The 21128-nt window shown below is 51.4% G+C and overlaps 4 non-coding genes across 4 annotated transcripts; 1 reads left to right on the forward strand and 3 right to left on the reverse strand.

Moving 5' to 3' along the window:
- Positions 1 to 5368: 5368 nt before the first annotated feature.
- TRNAM-CAU (transfer RNA methionine (anticodon CAU)) lies at positions 5369 to 5442 on the reverse strand. Its single transcript has one exon. It is a non-coding gene; the product is annotated as a tRNA-Met (tRNA).
- Positions 5443 to 11757: 6315 nt separating this feature from the next.
- On the reverse strand, positions 11758 to 11830 carry TRNAK-CUU (transfer RNA lysine (anticodon CUU)). Its single transcript has one exon. It is a non-coding gene; the product is annotated as a tRNA-Lys (tRNA).
- Positions 11831 to 15903: 4073 nt separating this feature from the next.
- On the reverse strand, positions 15904 to 15977 carry TRNAI-AAU (transfer RNA isoleucine (anticodon AAU)). The gene has a single exon. It is a non-coding gene; the product is annotated as a tRNA-Ile (tRNA).
- Positions 15978 to 19068: 3091 nt separating this feature from the next.
- On the forward strand, positions 19069 to 19150 carry TRNAS-AGA (transfer RNA serine (anticodon AGA)). The gene has a single exon. It is a non-coding gene; the product is annotated as a tRNA-Ser (tRNA).
- Positions 19151 to 21128: the final 1978 nt, after the last annotated feature.

Genomic DNA, 21128 nt, shown 5'->3' on the forward strand with positions numbered 1-21128 from the left:
ACTGTTTTGTCCAGGTTGGCCCTTCTACAAGTCTCTGGGCACGTGCCCCCCCACAAATAGATGGCATTACTGATGAGGGGCAGAGGGACTGTCACAGGTACTTCACATGCAGACAGACCCCCTGAGTGAAACCTGAGCAAGATCCATCCATGTCACAGCAAAAGGAAGAAAGTTGGGTTCTTCTCATGTCATCTTTGATCCACAGTCTCTAGGGGTGCGGTAGGAGCAGGTGCACAAAAAAACAAACCACTTGAATGAGCTTTGCTCTAGAAACACACAGAAACACCTCTGAGGGTTTCCTTGCCTGTACTTAAATGTTGACAAAATTTTTCTTACCAACTCTTTGGCCAACTCAGATTTCTGTGGAGTTACGAAATTCTCTCTTGTTCATTCTGTGCTCTCAGGAAGGGAGCAAATTGAGGAAAGCCGGACACCCACATGGGGACTCCAACCTAAACCCTGAGACTAAGAGGTTTACAATCCAGAAGATCAATGGTTGCTTCATTTCTGTCTTTCGTCAACCCTGACTTCCTTCAGCCCTTCCCAACTTCAAGTCCAACTCCACAGTCCAAGCAGCTGCAGGAGATGTGCATATTAGAGTATCTCCTCACTGAGCTGTAGCCTTCTGTGCCCAGGGAGCCAGACACCGCCAGGGTAGGAAAGCTGGAGGGAAATGGTGACTGGTCGCTCTTTGACAGTCAAAGGTGCTGTCTGGGGCCATAAATTAGAACAGTTTTAAAGAGGCCTTGGGGGTGGGCACAGTGGCTTATCTGGGACCATAGAGTAGAAGTGTTTTACAGGCCTGCAGGGGGCACCATGACCTAGTTGGCTGAAGCACCTGTCTAGTAAACAAGAGATCCTGGGTTCAGTTCCCAGTGGTGCCTCCCTGTAGCCTTCATTTCCCATTTCCCTATCCCCTTCTGGGACACAGCAGTGGCCCCCCATGGAACTGCTGGTTCAGGAAAAGGCTGATTGGGGAGGAGTGTTGGGAAGAAGGAAACCACAAGCCTGGAGCAGGTGCAGAGGCTGCTGTGACTGGCACTGGCAAGGCAGGGCTCTGACTGCAATTGCTGAGACAGGAGAGCCAGCGCCACACACCCTTGTGATTCCCTGGGAGTGTCAGTGCCCAGAGATCCTGAGACTGCAACCTCTATAGCCAGTGGCGGATATAGGGCAGGGCGAGCGGGGTGGCCCCCCCGGGCCCTGCGCTTCAAGAAGCCCCGCTCATGCACCGTGTCAAAAGGGGGGCCCTGTGAAATTGTGCTCCCCTGGGCCCCACAGAATCCTCATCTGTCCCTGTCTATAGCTATGGAGAGTGACTCTCCCCCACCTCCCTTGGGATGGGCAATGGCAGTATAGAGATAGCCTGCCCTAGGTGGTAGAGAGCCATGAAGTAACAGACTCAGGAAAAATCTCTGGGCTGCAATCCTTAATTACACAAAATTAAAATAATTCACCAGCTCAGACATGATTTCTAACCCCCCAAACAAGGAAACTAATAAAACCAGATGGACTAGTTAGACTTTTCCTTGCTTACACATTTCAAGAAATCTATTATTATAAATCTTAATACTTTGTGGCCTAAAGGATAAAATGTTTACATTCAAATCAGACCACTGAGGGTTTGAGTCCCTTTGTAGGTGTGTTTACTTTGCTTTGTGTATGCTTGTGGGGCCTGCTATCTTTGGCTGGAAAGGTCATCTGTAACAATATGGTTTTTCTGTAACCCTATTGGAAGGCCTGTCGCTATTCAGTAGGTCTAAACTAATGTTTTCTTCTGCAGCCAGACTGAAGAGCAGCAGCAATTAGCTCTAAAGCCTAGAGTCTTGTGCTCACATTCCACCTAAATGACATTGAAATAGTGTCACACTAGGCTGTGAGAAGGGGATCTTAGCCTAACGTCACCCACTGTAACCAGCTAAGAAACAGATCACAAGATGGGTAGAGAAAACTTAGTTAAACACCGTTTTGTCTGGAAAGAAACTGCTTACCAATAGTTGTGGTTGTGCAGTTGGCATTCTATGATTCTTGTTCTCCCTTTCCTATTGTTTGTCTGTGTGGTTGTTGTCTGGTTTGGATCTGTTTCTGTCTGCTGTATAATTAATTTTGCTAGATGTAAATCAACTAAGGTGGTGGAGTATGATTGGTTAGGTAATTCATAATAGTATCTTATGACGGGTTAGTAAAATTATACTAAAATAATTAGTTAAGGTTTTGCTAAGCAGGACTCAATTTTCACTATATAATGTGGGGTCCAATAAGGAGACAGGAAGAAGAAGGAAAAGGGGAAAAGAGAAGTAGAAAAAGGGAAAGTAAGACTGGGAAGAAGAAGTCACGTCCAAAACCACCTAGGACCAGAGCTTCCAGGACAATGCTTCACAACCTTCAGTAGGGAAACAAGCTATGCAAGCCCTGAGACCCCTGACTCAGAGTAGAACATGCCGGTCCCATTAGAAGGGACACCTGAAGAGCCTGTGTTTCTATAGTTGAAGCAAAATGCAGGACAATGTAGCACTTTAAAGACTAACAAGATGGTTTATTAGATGATGAGCTTTCGTGGGCCAGACCCACTTCCTCAGATCAAATAGTGGAAGAAAGTAGTCACAACCATATATACCAAAGGATACAATTAAAAAAAATGAACAAATATGAAAAGGACAAATCACATTGCAGAACAGAAGGGGGATGCGGGGGGGGGGGAGGGGGAGGAAGGAAGGTAAGTGTCTGTGAATTGCTGATATTAAAGGTAGGGAGAGTGGGATGTTTGTGAGTTAATGGTATTACAGGTGATAATTGGGGAAACTGTCTTGGTAATGGGTGAGAAAGTTCAAAGACTTGTTAAGTCCTTGTTGGCAAGTGTCGAATTTTAACATGAATGACAGTTCAGAGGATTCCCTTTCAAGTGCAGATGTAAAAGGTCTTTGTAGCAGAATGCAGGTGGCTAAGTCATTTAGAGAGTGTCCTTTCTGGTTAAAGTGGCAAGAAACCGTTTTCTCTTTGTGATCTTGTCTGATATCTGTTTTGTGGGCATTAATCCTTTGGCGTCCAGGAAGTGGATCTCTCGTGTAGAATGGTCCAGGCTGAGGTTGATGGTGGGGTGTAGGTTGTTGAAATCTCTGTGGAATATCTCCAGTGTTTCTTGGCCATGTGTCCAGATCATAAAGATGTCATCGATGTACCGTAGGTAGAGGAGGGGTGAAAGGGGACGGGAGTTGAGGAAACGTTGTTCTAGGTCAGCCATAAAGATGTTAGCATACTGTGGGGCCAGGCGTGTACCCATGGCTGTGCCGCTGATCTGGAGGTATAAGTTGTTCTCAAACTGGAAATAATTGTGGGTGAGAACAAAGTTACATAGGTCTGCTATCAGGTTGGTACATCACCTACAACCCCCAACTTAAACCTGTCCAACACATTATCAATAAACTACAGCCTATATTGGAACAGGATACCATACTCAAAGAGGCTCTGGGAGACAGACCCATAGTCTCCTATAGACAACCACCTAACCTCAAGATGATTCTTACCAACCACCACAGGACATACCACACTAATACCAACCCTGGTACCTTCCCTTGCAACAAACCCCGTTGCCAGCTTTGTCCACATATTCATTCTGCTGATACCATTATTGGACCTAACCAAGTGAGTTATAAGATCAAGAACACATATTCCTGCGCATCCAGAAATATAATCTATGCTATCATGTGCCGAAAGTGTCCGTCTGCTATGTACATTGGACAAACATCTCAGACACTTCGCCAAAGGATTAATGCCCACAAAACAGATATCAGACAAGATCACAAAGAGAAAACAGTTTCTTGCCACTTTAACCAGAAAGGACACTCTCTAAATGACTTAGCCACCTGCATTCTGCTACAAAGACCTTTTACATCTGCACTTGAAAGGGAATCCTCTGAACTGTCATTCATGTTAAAATTCGACACTTGCCAACAAGGACTTAACAAGTCTTTGAACTTTCTCACCCATTACCAAGACAGTTTCCCCAATTATCACCTGTAATACCATTAACTCACAAACATCCCACTCTCCCTACCTTTAATATCAGCAATTCACAGACACTTACCTTCCTTCCTCCCCCTCCCCCCCGCATCCCCCTTCTGTTCTGCAATGTGATTTGTCCTTTTCATATTTGTTCATTTTTTTTAATTGTATCCTTTGGTATATATGGTTGTGACTACTTTCTTCCACTATTTGATCTGAGGAAGTGGATCTGGCCCACGAAAGCTCATCATCTAATAAACCATCTTGTTAGTCTTTAAAGTGCTACATTGTCCTGCATTTTGCTTCAACTACCCCAGACTAACACGGCTACATTTCTATCACTGTGTTTCTATAGGGCTCTGAACCCACAACCTGCTGTATGTTAAACAAACACAATGACAACTACATCCCAAATGCTTTTTCTTGCCAGTACTTCAACTTGGGCAAAAAGTATGTTACTAACCCTTTGGCCAACTCAGATTGCTGCAGGAGAAGGAATTCTCTCTTCTAATTCTGTGCCCTCAGGAGAAGACCAAAGCAAAGGAGGCCGGGTCCCCACCTGGGGTCTCCAACCCAAATGCTGAGAGCCAGAGGTTTACAATCCAGATGATCAGTGTTTGCTGCACTTCTCCCTCCCCCCAACTGTGCCAAATCTCAAGGCCAGCTCTACAGTCCCAGCGGCTGGGGGAGATGTGCATGTTAGAGCCTCTGCCCACTGAGCTGTAGCTTTCTGTGCCCAGGGAGCCAGACACCCCCAGGGCTGGAAGGAAACGGGGATAGGCTATATTTTGGGAGTCAAAGGTGTTGTCTGGAACCATAGAGTAGAACAGTTTCCCCAATCTTCTGGAGCAGGGCACCATGGCTTAGCTGCCTAAAGCACCTGCCTAATAAACAGGAGATCCTGGGTTCAAGTCCCAATGATGCTGTTCAGAGCCTTTACTTACTTTTTCCTAGGTCCTTCTGGGACACAGAAGAGGCCTCCCCTGGCCACCCATGGAACTGCTGGTTCAGGAAAAGGCTGGTTGGGAAGAAGGAAACCACAAGTGAGAAACACCTGATACCCTAACTCTCCATGGCTGCAGGCACTACAAAGGTTGCACCCTCAGGCTCTCTAGGTGCTGACACCCCCAGGAAATCACAAGGGTGTGTGGCACTGCCTCTCCTGTCCCAGCAATTGCAGTCAGAGCCCTGCCTTGTCAGTGCCAGTCACAGCAGCCTCTGTACCCGCTCCAGGCTTGTGGTTTCCTTCTTCCCAATAGCACCTCTTCAGTCAGCCTTTTCCTGAACCAGAAGTTCCTTAGGCGGCCTGGGGAGGCCTCTTCTGTGTCCCAGAAGGACATAGGAAAAAGAGAGCAAAGGCTCTGAAAGGCACCACTGGGACTTGAACCCAGGATCTCCTGTTTATGAGGCAGGCGCTTTAGCCAGCTAAGCCATGGTGCCCACCATGAAAGTTTCTTTCTATACAATGAGGTTTATCAGTTATTTCTCTTGAGCTAACCACACCTTAACAGTGTCTGTTATTTCGAAATAGCGCTATTTTGAAATAGCGCCATAACACGAATATGCAAATGAAGCACAGGATATTTATATCCCAGATTCATATACTATTTTGAATGTCTTCATTTGCATCCCTCTCTCAAAAGGTAGACATGCCTGAACTGCCTTGTGGGTGCCAAGGGGAGCCGCAAGAAGAGAAGACCCTGTGTTACTGCCTGGTTGCGAACCAGGAACTTTCCATGTGTTAGGCTAAGCCATGGTGCCCACCCACAAAATTGCTTTAAAACTCTTCTACTTTATAGTCCCAGACAACACCTTTGACTCCCAAAGTGCGGCCATTCCCCATTTCCCTGCAGCCTTCCAGCCCTGGCAGTGTCTGTCCCCCTGGGCACAGAAAGCTCCATGGGCAGGGGGCTTTGGCTTCCTTGCCCATGGGATGCTGTTGCAGGAAGGGCTGCTCAGCAGGGGTGGGGTAATAGGCGGGAAGAAGTTGATATCACAGAGTGTTGGTGGGATAATACAGGACTGGAATTTTGGCACAGAAGGGTTCAGCTCGCTCAGGAAGGACTGGCAGGGAAAAAGGGAGGAGGAGTTTCCTTAGATATGAAACATGCAAACACTTGGCCTGAGACGGAGATGGACACAGAAGACAGACTTGTCGTCAATCCCTGGGTGAGGTTAAAGGGGTAAAACCCCAGGGTGATGTCACACTAGGTGTCTATTACAGACACCTCCCCAGGCAGAAGAGGTGCATGAGGCTTTTTAAACAATTAACAAAATAATCCAAAGTGCAGCTGGTTTCACACACACACAGCCTCACCCACAGCTGGGAGGCAGTTTGCAGGGAGCTGAAAAGAAACAGAAGAGGGGAAACTGGAGCCTGGCAGACCCAAGCCTTGGGATTCTTCTGTGTCCAGATGTGCTAAGCAGCTGGCAGCCAAGCTCCCAAGTGCTGGTCTGTTTCTGCCCTCCCCAGGCAGGCGAATCCCCTCTGCTGGCTGTTACAGGCTGGACTTTGCCTGCCTGACTTTTAGCCAGGGAACTGCTCCCTGTGAGGCAAATGGGACACCCCCTGCACTGCGGAAAGCAGCCCGTTGCCTTATGGAAGAGGGAAGATGCCCCTGGGAGCACTTAGCCCCTGGGTGGCTCTGCCTGTGAAAAACAGGAAGGAGCAAACATCTATCACTGGAGAATGTGGGTATCGATCCCACTGCCTCTCACATGCAAAGCAAGCGCTCTTCCACTTGAGCTAATTCCCCTGCCTATATGCTGTTTTCCTGTCTCATCCAACTTGTTCCCGAGCCCGCAACATCCCTTCTGGTAAACACTCATCTAAAACTCAGCAAATATCCAGAGAAGTTGTGGTTCCCTTTACAAGACTCTGCACAGCTCAGTTCTGATCAGCCGGTCTTCCCTAGAGCCCGGAACATCGACCGCGGCAGCATCGCTCTTATGCCCAGTGTAGACACGGCCTGAGAGTGTCACTAAACCAGCCCCAGACACATTCCTGGCTAGGACCAGTCACAGTCTGGGCTCAGTGAGGGTCCATCCTACCTGAGACGAGTGTGACACAAAAGCCTCCTGTTCCCTGCCCAGTTCCCAACACTGGCTTCAGACCCAGCTATATTTGGTGCCTTGGCTGCTGTCCCTGCTGGCAGGGAGCTGTCCCGCACCTGTGGTTCATCTGTCTCTGACAGGTGGCAGCCCTGTTAAGGGGAGAAGTGCTGTGTGGGTGAGGGGAGGGGAGGGGAGGGGGTTCAAGCAGGGGAATTTCCCTGCATGTGTAGAAACCATCACTGCCGGCCCAGGCTGGGCCAGTGCGCTGGCATCCCTCATGTCTGGAGCATCCCGCCTGGGAAAAACTGAAACTGTATCAGGAAATAAGGGATCAGGGTCCCTCCTGGCAGGAGCTATAGGGCTTGGGGTCCCTCCATCCCTCTCCAACAGAAAATATAGGATCAAGGGTCCCTCCTCTTCTTCCCACCAGAAACTATGGGGCCAGGGGACCCTTCACCTCCCAGCAGGAGTTGGAAGGAGTTGGCAGGTGCCATGGGGGCTCACACACAAACAGGTGCACACGCCCTCAATATCGGTGCCCAGGACAAAACTCACTCCTGGAACAGTGACTTGCAGTGAGGCCCCTCCCTGACAGCACCATGTCACAGCACAGTTAGGGATGTTATCCACCCAAAGAGTTTCCCAGCTTCCCAATGCCCCCAAATCCCATCAGGCAAACTGCCCCATGGGCTTCACCAGCACCATGCTCAGGGCTTGTGGATTTTCTGTCAGTTTGCCAGACCAAATAACTAGCCCCCCAACTGCTCTGGAGTCTCTGCCTCTCAGGGACCTTCTCATCCTCAGGCTCTGCTTTGTCTCCAGACAGACCCTGCTCTGCTACAGCCACCTCCCTCTGGCTGTCACTCCTGGGCCTTCTAGACCCTTGCTTCTGACTTTGGATACCTGGGCTTTTAGCACAGATCTTCACCTAACACCAGTGATGACTAGGATGGGGTCTAAACAGTTTTTGTAGACAGACAGCGACAGCCACTGTGGAGGGTCCTTGCTAACTCTCTCAGAGCACAAAGTTCCTTGTGAGTTACAGCAAACTGTCACCCCACATGGGACTTGAACCGGCAAACCTTGGTTCAAAAGACCAGCACTTTACCTATTAGACTACTGGGGCACAGAAAAAACACTGCCAGAGACAGAAATTCACCCTTCTAAATGTCCCTTCTTCAACTTTTAGCTCCTGATTAAGCTCCTTTGAAGAAGCCAGATACACAAGAAGGGCCGATCAGCCCCTCTGAAAATCAGCTTTTGATAGGTGTCGGTAGCTGACTCCGAGTCATGAGCCTTGACATCTCGTCTCCCTCCCGAAACCAGGGAAGTGTCTCCCACCGCTGCAGCCTCATCAGGGAGCCGCGCTGGCACTCACACTGCTCCTGGGTAAAGAAGTGGATCTCACGGTGGCTGGGGCTGGGTGGGGAATGGCCGGCTGTTACTGTAGGGGAAGGATAAAACACAACTACATTGCTGAGGGTGCGGGAGGCCGGCCTGGTGACGCAATGGGACAGCCCTGGGGGAGCTCTGCAATGTGACCCTGGCTCCCAAAGCTGCAAGTGCAGAATTCCCCTTGATGAGCGCGAGAGGCTCCGACCGGCCTGGTCTGAATCGGGCTGGACGGCCCCACTGCTGGAGTATCAGTGCCAGACACTAGAGTTACAGGCACGTCTCTCGCACCCAGAGAGGTCCTGTCACAAGCTCCCTGTCACTCCCATCATGCAACAGGGGCAGGTCCAGCCTCTTCTGTAAAAGCCGCTCTGGAAATCAGATAAAAGTGACTGTGGTGGGATTTGAACCCAAAACCTTTGAATAATTGGGTGGGCTCATTCAAAGCACCACTGCTTAGATAGCTAACATGCTTACCATTGTACCACAGGGCCCCAAAGTTCAGCTAACTCCTCATCCTCTCCCTCTACTTTGCAACAGGGCAATTGCTGGGGTAGAAGAAAGGGAGAAGCTAAACCAGAGGAACACACACTCCCCCTCCCACACTCAGACCCCCCCATACCCAGCCCCCTGCCCAGAGCCTCAGCTGTGGCTTAAGCCTGGTTCCAGAGAGAAGAGGCCAATGCAAACAGCCCCCTGGCAGCGAGGGAGTCAGCACGTCGGTGGGTGGGGCAGGGAGCTGGGGGCAGATCTTGGCTCTAACTCACTGAGTGACCTTGGCCTGTTCAGTGAATCTCTCCCTGGCTCTATGGCCCTGTCTGTACAGCAGGGACAGCAACACTCACAGCCCCACAGGAGGGCCTCTGGCCTAGCAATGTAGCACCCTGAGCAGCCTCTGATGCTCCCTGCTTGAGCCCCAGAACCAGCCCTGAGTGAGGGGGAGCAGCTCACACATTCCAAGGGGCTGGCCAGGGGCAGGACATGAGCCTGCAAGGCAGCAGTGGGTGTATGGAGCTGGGGGCAGAGCTGGGCTCTAACTCACTAGGGGTGCACCCCATTGCTCAAAATAAGCAATACAATTGTGTAGCTTATTTTGAGTCAATTTTGAAATAGCTTATTTTGTAATTTGGCGCTGGCTACACAGCACTTATTTTCAAATAAATCGCTATTCCAAAACACCCCTCGCTCCTCGTGCCATGAGGTTTGCAGGGATGTCGGCATAGCGAGCCCATTATAGTTTGAAACAAGGGGCTTGCTCTTAAGATGCGTCTGTGTGATATCAGCACCACGTCCTAAACCTCCGAGCTAGCCGGCCCATGGGTGTCAGTCCCACAAGTGGCCCTTTCAGAAACGTGCCTTGGGCAGCCCCAGAGATGTTGTGGGCTCTGGAACAAGGAGGGCTGGGCAGGAGCAGGTTTTGCAGGTAGGGGAGTTTAGCTGCTTTCTCATTTCCAGGGCGCAGCTCTTATTCCTTATTTTCACTGTCAGGGGCTCAGTGGCCCCCTCCCTCTTCCTACCTGCTCTCCCAAAAGAGACAGACCTGGCTCCCCTTTCTTTGCCACCAGCAATTGCCATGCTGCAAAGCAGAGAGTGGAGATATCAGGCTCTGTGGTGCAATGGAAAGCATGTTGGACTTTTAAGCTGCAACAAAATACAGGACTATGTAGCACTTTATAGACTAACATGATGGTTTATTAGATGATGAGCTTTCGTGGGCCAGACCCACTTCCTTGGATCAAATAGTGGAAGAAAATTGTCACAACCATATATATCAACGGATACAATTAAAAAAACCGAACACATATGAAAAGGACAAATCAAATTTCAGAACAGAACGGGGATGCGGGGGGGAAGGTAAATGTCTGCGAGCTAATGATATTAGAGGTGATAATTGGGGAAGCTATCTTTGTAATGGGTAAGATAACTAGAGTCTTTGTTAGGACCCCGCCGTAAAGTGTCGAATTTTAGCATGAATAACAGTTCAGAGGATTCCCTTTAATGTGCAGTTTTAAAAGGCTTTTGAAGCAGGATGCAGGTAATTAAGTCATTGAGATAATGTCCTTCCTGGTTGAAATGGCAAGAAACTGGTTTTTTTCTGTATTTTCTTTCAGGTACCCTAGACTAACATGGCTACTTTTCTAGCACTATTTTAAGCTGCAGTGATTCATGTGAGCCCAGCTAGACGTTTAAGTTTGTGGGTTCAAGTCCCACGAGTGTCACTTTAGCTGCTTTCTCATTTCCAGGGCGCAGCTTTTACCGAACAGGCAATCCTTAGGGTGAAACTGGGGTGGGCTTGAGTCCAGACAGTTCCCAGCAGACCCCAGTGAGGATGGAGGGAAGGGCTGGTTCTTGCGGTTGGAGCTGGGAATTGTTCTGAAAGGCTTCAGGTGCCATTAGATCGTTTTATCCCTCCCTGTCTCCTACCAGTGCTGAGCAACACTCAGGCTATGTCTGCCCTACACTGCTCTTCTGGGAAAAGCTACGCAAAGTTCAAAACCCAATTTGCGCAGCTTTTTCTTCTGCTTTTTTTTGGGGGGGGGGGGGAAGAGGCTTTTCCCACATTTGGCCTGTTACACTGGGCAAGTCACACAAGGGAGGCAGCAGGCAGAGCCGGCCCAATGCACCAGCCTCCCAGGGCAGGGGAGGCCAAGGCACAAGCAGCTGCCTGGCCTAATTTATCTGGCTTCCCCAGGTTGGCACCCAGGGGCATTATCAGCTGACCTTACCCCCCTCTGTCACATGAGCGTTGGGCTCATCAACAGGCTGGTCAGCAGCAGCTGCAGTTACCTGGGCACCGCAATAAGAGAAGACCCTGTGTTGCTACCTGGCTTTGAACCAGTGACCTTTGGCATGTCATGCAAACATGATAACCACTACACCACAAAAACACCTTTCAAGGGATGGAACTTGGCTGACTGTTCTGTTCCTGGCTCTTTCTAACACCCTGCTCTGCAGGGGAGGGGGATGCTCCATGTGAACATTCCACCTCTTGTTCTCAGGGAAGCGCCTAATTTCCTCACCAGCCCCTTGAGATTTGTAGCTCAAAGCTGGAGCTACTGTGGAAGGAGGTGAAGCTACAGAAGCTGACGGGGGACAATCAGCAGGCGGAGGGTTATTTTTTCTCCCTCCTGGGCTGATGTGGCTAGAACTGAGGAGAAGAAAATCCTCTTCCCTTCTCCTCAGAAGATGGAAATTGCAGTTGGTTCTCTCAAAGCTGGACCCCAGGACTAGACTTTTTCTTTCTAAAACCCTGGTGAAAACTGAGAGCCAATTGCTCACAGGCTGAGAATGTGAGTTAAGGAAGGGCACCGCCCAGCATGGGGCTTGAACCCATGACCCTGAGATTAAGAGTCTCATGCTCTACCAACTGAGCTAGCTAGGCTGCATGGGAAAAGTTTCCTAATATCCCATCTCAGGGTAACAGGAGCCAAGTGTTTCACCCCAGCTTTGTAGGAGGCCAAGGAAGAAGGGCCTCTGGAGGCTCATAGCCCCCTGGCCTGCTGTGTCTGTTGAAAGGGGGGAAGAGGACACATACCTCTCACTGGGGAACAGGGCGCATGGAAAGGCCTCAAGGGTCCAGCTTTAGTAGAACCAAAGAAAGAACAAACTGCAATTTCTATCTTCTGAGGAGAAGGGAAGAGGATTTTCTTCTCCTAAGTTCTAGCCACATCAGCCAATGGAGGAGAAAAAATAACCCTCTGCCCGCTGATTGTCCCCTGCACCTTCTGGTGCAAGAGCCTCTTCCACAAAAATGGTGACTAATTAGATATGCAAATGAGGCTTACCCACTGCGTTGGCCACTTGCCAAGGCTCCTACCAGCCACTCCCTCCAGCCACCCCATCCATGCTGCTGTGGGTGCCAGTGTCTCACCACACTGTGAAATCAGACCAGAGACAGACACTGTCAGTAAACACTCGTATCGGAAACGCTCCTCTGGATGCTGGGCCCACCAGAGCCATGTGCCGCTGCCATCTCCCTGCTCCGTGGACATCTTCCCATTGCAGAGCACGCCGAGCCAGACTGTGACTAGACAGCCCGTCTCTGGGCACCCAGGGACTACATCTACACTACAGGCTATTTGCTCAAGAATGGCCGTTCTTGCGCAAAAAGCTTGAGGAGCATCTACACTGCATGCGCGTTCTTGAGCAACTAAATTTACAGCAAAACGTAGGAAAAGAGGGCCTCTTGGGCAAGAATTATTCCTCTCCCCATGAGGAATAAACCCTCTTGTGCAAGAGCTCTTGCACAAGAAGGTAGTACGAATGGGCAACAGGGCTTTTTGTGAAAGAAACCCCTATGGCTAAAATGGCCATTATAACTTTCTTGCACAAGAGAGCGTGCACACTGCCACGGACATTCTTGCCCAAAACACATGGCACTGTGGACGTACTCTTGCACAAGACAATTTGCTCAAGAACTCTTGCCCAAAACAGTTCTTGTGTAAGAAGCCTGCGGGGTAGATGTAGCCAGGGGTTGTTTGGGTTTGTTACGAGCACTGAGCTTTGTACAACAGCCCAGGGAACATTATGAAAAGCCAAAACCTTCCTGCCCTGGGTGTCCCTAATCAGCCAGCGAGTGGCACAAAGGTTCCTGGTAGTGATAGCTTCGGATAGGTTGAAACAACTTCCTGGAGCTCAGATGAGGTGGCCGAGTGGCTAAGGCGATGGATTGCTAGTCTATTGTGCTCTGCATGCATGGGTTCAAATCCTATTCTCATTGGATGTTTACAGCCTTGCTTCTCCCAGATCTCTCTTCAGTTCAGTGCCAGCCCTGCCTGTAATCCTCCCTGCCCCAGCCCCTCCCACTGCAGCCTGGGGAAAGGGGAAATCTCCACAGAGACACTCCCAGCTGGGACCCTCAATTCCTTCTGCCCTCAAGGGGAAACCTCACAAAGGAGATTCCAGGCAGCCAGGCCATGGGGGTCTCTGAGATGCCCCAGCCCTGCAGCCTGTCCCACCTGGCTGTTGTCATGGCCCCTCTGTGAGGTCACTGCCTCCTAACCAATGAGCTGAGGTGCTGAAAAAGTTCCTTGTGATGTCACTATTGCCTTGCAGGCTCATGGCCAGCCCCTTGGCATGTGTGAGCTGCTCTCCCTGCCTTTGTCACTCAGGGCTGGTTCTGGGGCTCACACAGGGAACATCAGAGGCAGTGGGGTGAGAGGTGGTGGGTACTGATGGGTAACAGGTGCCAAGGTGCATCCAGAGATGTCTGCATCTCTCCAAGTGACCTCACTGTGCACAACTCAGCTTTTATGAAACACTTTCCTCCCGTCTGCACCTAACAGCAGTGTCACTGGTTTCCTCCCTAACAAGCCTCTGCAATCAGCCTTTCCTGAACCAGCAGTTCCATGGGTGGCCAGGGGAGGCCTCTTCTGTGTCCCAGAAGGACATAGGAAAATGTGAGCAAAGGCCACAGCAAGGTACCACTGGGAGTTGAACCCAGGCTCTCCTGTTTACAAGGCAAGTGCTTCAGCCAGCTAAGCCATGGTGCCCTCTGCAGTGGAGTTCCTAAAACTGTTCTATTGTATGGTCCCAAACAACACCTTTGACTCCCAAAGTGCAGCCAATCCCCATTTCCCTCCCGCCCTGGGTGTGTCTGGCTCCCTGGGCACAGAAGGCTACAGCTCAGTGGGCAGAGGCTCTGACATGCACATCTCCCAAAGCCACTGGGACTGTGGAGTTGGCCTTGAGATTTAGCATTGCTGGGGGGAGGGAAAAGTGCAGCAAACACTGATCATCTGGATTGTAAGCCCTTGGGTCTCACAGTTTGGGTTGGAGACCCCAGGTGGGGGCCCGGCCTCCTTGGGTCGGTCCCTTCCTGAGGGCACAGAATTAAGAGAGAATTCCTTTGCCCTGTATCAATCTGAGTTGGCCAAAGAGCAAGTAAATTTTTTGTTCACATATAAATACAGGCAAAAGTTTTGCCACAGTAATGATGGCCAAGTGGTTAAGGAGTTGGCTTAGAAATCCAAAAGTTCGTCCCTGAGCAGGCTTGAATCCTGCTCACACTGAGGCCTGTGTTTTGGTCATACCCCTAAAAAGGGCAACAAGCTTGACTGCCAGCTGTTTGCACATCTGGACCCAGAAATATCCTGAGCCTTGGTTCTGTCGGCCAGTTTCTTTTCAGCTCACTGCAAACTGCCTCCCAGCTGTAGGTGAGGCTGAGTGTGCATGAAACCACCGGTGCCTGACCAATGTGTCTGCTTTTCCTACCATCCCTCCATCTGTACCTGGAGTCAGCTTCCTTGAGTTGAGCTTGGCCATGTCCCCACAGCAGGAAGCCAAAGGGAGCAAAGAGCAGAAGTGCAGGATGCTGGTGGGGTGCCCTCTGGGTTTGATTTAGTGAGTCTTAGTTTGACTGGCTGAATCAAGTTCCAGAAGATTGATCACAGCGATTCCTCTCCAGCTGGACGTGGTTCTTGTTCTTCTTTGCAGACCAGCCAATGGGCGTTCAGATCTCAGCCTTGCTCAGTTGATGGGAATAGAAACCAGACACCCAGCAGGTTTGAACTGGTTTCAGTTGAGGGACCCGTCTGCCTGGTTTACATGCATTGGCACAAGAACACATGAGGGGTTTGCTGACATTTTAAGAATCCCTGTACAATAGAAATCCATGATTGACACACCTTGGTTCAAATGTTTCACTTAGGATAATCAACTTTTTCAGGAGGCACTTGACATTGAACCAAGGACCTCTACAATCGGCACTCAAACACTACCACTGAGTTACACCCGACAGTGGTTGTACGTTTCAGCCCAGTGTTGGGGACTTAGCACCTGGCAGCACTGCCTGCAGGAGCAGACTGTCATCCTGAAGCGGGAAGACCAGGAACTGGCTCCAAGGCAGGGTTAGGGTTACGACACTGCTAGAATCCTCCTCCTCATCCTGGAGCTACAGGTCATCAGCGTTGTCATCCTGAAGCTGCAGCTGCTGCTGCCCAGGTGTCTCCCTCACAAACTCTACAACCATCCTTGGACAAAGCCCTGGTCCCACTGCCTCCCACTGCCTCATGTCAGGGGCCTCAGCAGCGCTGGGGGGTGGCTCCAGGGGGAGAAGCTGGTTCAGGGGAACTTGAGCTGCTGGGCCACTGAAGCAGGCCCCCAGCAGCAGCCTCTGTGCAGGGCTCACACGCTCCAGACCTCCCGGTCATATTGAGTCTCCCCGTGTGGCTTGGGCTCCAGAGCCTGCCCCCCACCTGGTGCCTTGAGGTAGCCACTGCAGCAGCAGCAGGAATTTGGGCATCAGTTGCCCTGCTTTTGGGGACAGGAAGCCAGGCCAAGGCCATTTTAGCCACTGGGGCTGTGCAGGCTGAGCCTTCCCCTACCAGATCTCTGCCCTGCTTCCTGCAAAGCTCACATTTTTGCTTGTTTGTGCTTTCTTGTCCCTAGCAGGCAATTAAAGAAAGAAAAGTCATGGAACCAAAGGAAGGAAAGTCACCAAACCGAAGACCTCTGTGGCCAGCATGGGGCTTGAACCCATGACCTTGGTGTTATTAGCACCACACTCTAACCAACTGAGCTAGCTGGCCTACAAAAATGCAGCTCACCAGTGGCCCTTTCAAGAAAGGCGCCTCAGGCAGCAGCAGGGACGTCTCTGCAGCTGCCAATGGCTCTTCTCTGACAGGGCCACTAGTGACTCTCTGTGACGTGGGCTGGCTAGTCCAGCTGGTTTGAGGGTTGGTCAAGGTGGCTGGCGGCCGGCAGACCCAGGGCAAAGAGGCAGCCGGAATCTCTTGCTGCCAGCACCTTGCCTCCCAGCTTCTTCCCTGCCAGCAGCAGCAGAGTCCTGAGCGCTGCCCTTGACACCATGGGACCAATCTCCCCTCACTCAACTGGACCAAGCTGGTGCCCAGTTCATGCCCATTGGGACCTGTTTTACTTGGGTTCCTTCCACCCAGAGCCCCCTTCTTCTCCTGGGCTGCAACGAGCATCACTGGGATCCTTTCTCATATCCCAGCACAGGGCCATCTCTCCAGTGACAGGAGACGGGGCTGGTTTCAGGATTTCTTTTAGCGCAGCAGCAAGCAAGGGGAGATGGAGGAAAATCAACCCCGTTGGCAAGCTTTGTGTGACAGGAGGGGTGTGAGCTGGGGAACCTGCCCCCCCCAGAAGGGCATTTGGGTGCACCCAGGGGCAGCAAGAATTCAGGCCCTCAGGCGAGTGCATTGGGGACAACGTGTGAGCCCTTCCATGAGCATTTTCTGCTCCCACTGGGGAAGGCAGCTGGGCAGGACCAGCCTGCAGCCCACGTCCCTTTCAATCCCAGGTGCAGGAGGTAACAGAGAGGGGAGGAAAGTCCGTGGCCAGAGCCTCCCCCCAGCAGTCTGGCCCTGCACAGAGTCTGTGCATGATGGAGCCTCTCCCAGCAGGGCTCTGGCCTGTTCTCTGCAAAGTGCTCAGCTGTTTCATTTTTTTGCAGGCCCATTGTATGTGTCCCTGGTGGCTTCATTTACAGTTTTCAATCTTTACATTTGCATCCCTTTTTGGAAAAGAGGGTGCAAGTGTAAACATACCCTACATAGCGAGAGTTGGCCTCTGTCAGTTGAGCCTGGCTGTGTCCCTACTGCAGGAACCCAAAGGGACCAAACAGCAGAAGTACTGGAAGCTGGTGGGGTACCCTCTGAATTTGATTTCGTGAGTCTTAGTTGGACTTGCTAAATCAAACTCCAGAAGATTGATTGTGGCCATTCCTCCCCCACTGGGTGTGATTCTTGTTCTTCTGCACAGCACAGCCCAGGTAGACCAAGGACCTTCAGATCACACCCTTGCTGAATTGATGGGAATAGAAACCAGACACAGCAGATTTGAACTTGTTTCAGTTGAGATGGGTTTGCCTGGTTTATGTGCATTGACACAGGAACACATTAAGGCTACGTCTACACTGGCAGCCTTTTCTGGAAATGTTTATAACGGAACAGTTTTCCATTATAAGTATTTCCGGAAAAAGCGCATCTACATTGGCAGGATGCTTTTCCGGAAAAGTACTTTTTCCGGAAAAGCGTCCGTGGCCAATGTAGATGCGCTTTTCCGCAAAGAAGCCCCGATCGTCATTTTCGCGATCGGGGCTTTTTTGCGGAAAAGATTACTGTGCTGTCTACACTGGCCCTTTTCCGGAACAGTTTTTCCGGAAAAGGACTTTTGCCTGAACGGGAGCAGCATAGTTTTTCTGGAAAAACACTGACAATTTTACAGTAGATCGTCAGTGCTTTTCCAGAAATTCAAGGGGCCAGTGTAGACAGCTGGCAAGTTATTCCAGAAAAGTAGCTGCTTCTCTGGAATAAATAGCCCAGTGTAGACACAGCCTAGGGGTTTGCAGTAATTTAGGAATCTCTGCACAGCAGAAATTCAGAATGTGATGCAATTGGAAATGCAAAGGTTTCAATGAAGTTGACCAACCTTTCAGCAGGCACTTGGAGTTGAACCCAGGAACCACTTTGCCTACAGTTAAGCACTCTACCACTGATCTACACCCCTATTACGCTTGCTTGCTTGCATCCAGTGTTAGGAAATTAGCCGTTGGCAGCACATTCTGCAGGAGCAGGTGGTGCCTTGCACACATGGTGGGGGGAGGACGGTCCTCTATGGGGTCACACATGTGTGGTGTCCCCCAACCTACGATCAGCATGACATGTCACAATAGTGCATCATCCCCTGTGCTCCCACCTGCCCTGTGCGTGTTGCAACCTCACAGCACTCACCTGATGTTCCCTCCCGGTTGCCCGAAGACATTTGGGAGGCCTCCTGCATCTGGAGGACCAGTTCCAGGGGGAGGGTCACAACATTCCTGGAATCCTCCTTCTCTTTATCCTTTATCCTGGAGCTGCTGGTCAGCAGGTTTGTTGTCCTGAAGCTGCAGCCGCTGCTGCCCAGGTGTCTCCATCCCAGACTCCACAACTGTCCCTGGAGACAGGGTTCCCCAATCCCCAGGACTTGGTCCAGTTCCTCACAGTATGCACAGTGCTGCGGTGCTTCCCCAGTGCAGGAGCTGCGCTCACGGGTCCTCATATACCCCTGCTGCAATTCCTTGACCTTGGCTCTAACTTGGTCTGGGGTGGGTGGAGGTGGCCTTTCTTTGGCCATAAATATCTGCATTCCTCCAACTGGACTGCAGGGCCTGCAGAGACTCCTCCTTGGACCACAGCTTTATCTCTGGCCCCTACCATGAGAGTGCCCGGCACTTGCTGCCACTTGCTTGGTCCTGTGATGTGTCTATGGAAGGGCCAGAGGGGTCTCCGGGGGCTTGTGCCTGTGACATGGCTCTCTGAGAGGCTGGAAGCGCTCCATCTTAGCCGACTGGATAGTGAAATTATACTAAAATAATTGGTTATGGTAGAACTAAGCGGTACTTGAATTTCTCTTTATAAACTGGGGTCCAAGAAGGAGACCAGAAAGAAGAAGAAAAGGGGAGAAGAGAAGAGGAAGGAAAAGGCAAAGGAAGACCAAGAAGGAGGAGAGAAGACCTTGAAGCAGAACTCACCTCCAAGACAGCCTAAGAGCAGAACGGCCGGAACTCCTCTGCACAGCTGTTGCAATGGTTTGCTGTGTGAACTCTGTGGCAGGTGACATTAGGGCTGTGCACTGGGATTATTTACCAGTTTCCCTGGCTTTACTGTCCCCAGAGCTGTGATGGCCGAGTGGTTAAGGCGTTGGACTTGAAATCCAATAGGGTTTCCCTGCGCAGGTTCAAATCCTGCTCACAGCGAAGTCTGTGTTTTGCCCACACCTCTTCCTCAGGCAGCAAGGGCCTCTGTGAGTTACCAGCAGTGGGCCTGTTACTGTTGGCATCAGGACTGGATTAAGGGGTGAGCTAGTGGGGCAGCTGCCAGCAGGCACTGCGTGCCTTCCTCCTGGCAGACTACAGCAGCTGCCCTGGGACTGAAGCTGCATTAACCTCCACAGCACCTGTCAGCAGTGCCCTTCCCCATGCAGCTGTGGGGCTCTGCATGGCCTGCCCCAGGGGACCCTGGGTTGCACACCAGCAGTGGTGGTGGCAGGGCCAGGCTGGGCAGCACAAGAGCATCCTGCTACCACAAGCTCCACGCATGGAGCGGGAGGGGCTGTATATGCACTGTGCACCCAGGGTGGAGCCGCACATGCACCATGAGCCGGGGGGCAGTGCCACATTCCCGGAGCACTAGAATGGCTCAGATTGGCTGTGGTCAGCATCTAACTAATTGCACCATTAGGCCATGTCTTCACTCAGGTGGAGATTTCTGCTGCAATCCATCTCCCAGAGTTTGATTTAGCAAGTCTAGATAAGACTCTCTAAATCAAACCCAGAGGGCACCTGCACCAGTACACACTGCTCCTGCTCTTTGCTGCCATCCTACTTCCACTGTGAGGACACTAGCAAACTCAACAAAAGGTAAAACCAATTCCAGATATGTGTTGGGATATGGTGGAAAGAAGAGACACATTGGCCTCACCACAAGGTACCACTGGGAGTTGAAACCAGAATCTTCTCTTTACAAGGCAGGTGCTTTAGCCAACTAAGCCATGGTGCCCTCCCTGAAAGCAGTCCTCAAACTGTTCTACTTTATGGTTCCGGAGAACATGTTCCCATTCCAAAGTGCAGCCGTTCCCCATTCCCTTCCAGCTCTTGCCATGACTCAAGGCCTGCGCAGCCCAAGGCATTTGATTGGCAGCTGGTACCCAAAACCGTTTTGTCAATTGTAGCATCGAACTCTGAGGGGACAGACCCAAGGCAGCCGCCAGGTCCTAAGGCCGGGCCTGCAGCCAGGGGGAGGGCGAAGAATCTCTCCTTTCAGCTGGAATTGAATCAGCAGCCTAAGGACACTTGCTGAGCACACGCTTCAGGCCTCTGCTCTGCCAGCTGAGCTATGGAAGGTGCCTGGGGCAGGCTGCTTTGCCCAGGTCGGCAGAGCAGGGAGAATGACGCCTTCCTATCCCAGCCTCCTCCCCATCCCATCGCTGAGGTCACGGCAGAGCTGAGCCCGGGCTGGCAGCAGTGCAGGCTGGTCGGTCACAGCCCTGGGAGAGCAGCTGGGGGGCTCGGCTGTGGGGTGACGGGCCCGTGTGCTCTGCTGCTCACTGACGAGCTGGCTGCCCAAGTGCCCACACAGACGCTTCTTCAATCCCCACCCCCCTCGGCCGCCCACCCCCAGCCTCTTCCAGCACAGCCTGCCCCCCCCCCCCACAGGGCTTCTACTGGGACCTCTGTCCCAGGGGGAATGGGGAGCCCCTGCCCCCGGCACCCACCCCCCCGCTGCTGCTCCCCCCAGAGCAGAGGATTCACCCGGCACAAGTAAGTGCCTCTGTCCCCCCCGACCCCGGCTGCTGGGTTCCCTCCTGTTTAGCTGCCTGGCCCCAGGTAAGGTCACATGAGACTGCTCATATCACCCCCTCAGCACGGAGCCCTGGGCAGCCGCCCTGCTCGCTCAGGTCTCAGGCTGGCAGGGCCTGCAGGGATACTGGGTTTGAATGACAAGGTGTTGGAGCAGCTATTAAAAGGCTTCTTCCTTGGCAGGGGCACTGTGCTTGTGGATTGGCTGTTTTTTGGATGCCTGGTGCTTGCACATGCAGCTGGGCTTTAGCAAATCAGAACGATGCGAGTCGTGAGTAACCCAGCGCCTCTGGATATGGGAGTGGAGTAAAAAGTACAATATTGTCTAAAAAAAACCAGCCTAGGGACTCGCTCTCAGAGCATCTACCCATCCCAT

Source organism: Pelodiscus sinensis, chromosome 19 (genome assembly GCF_052426305.1).
Source record: "Pelodiscus sinensis isolate ZL-2025 chromosome 19, ASM5242630v1, whole genome shotgun sequence".
NCBI classification, from domain to species: Eukaryota; Metazoa; Chordata; order Testudines; family Trionychidae; genus Pelodiscus; species Pelodiscus sinensis.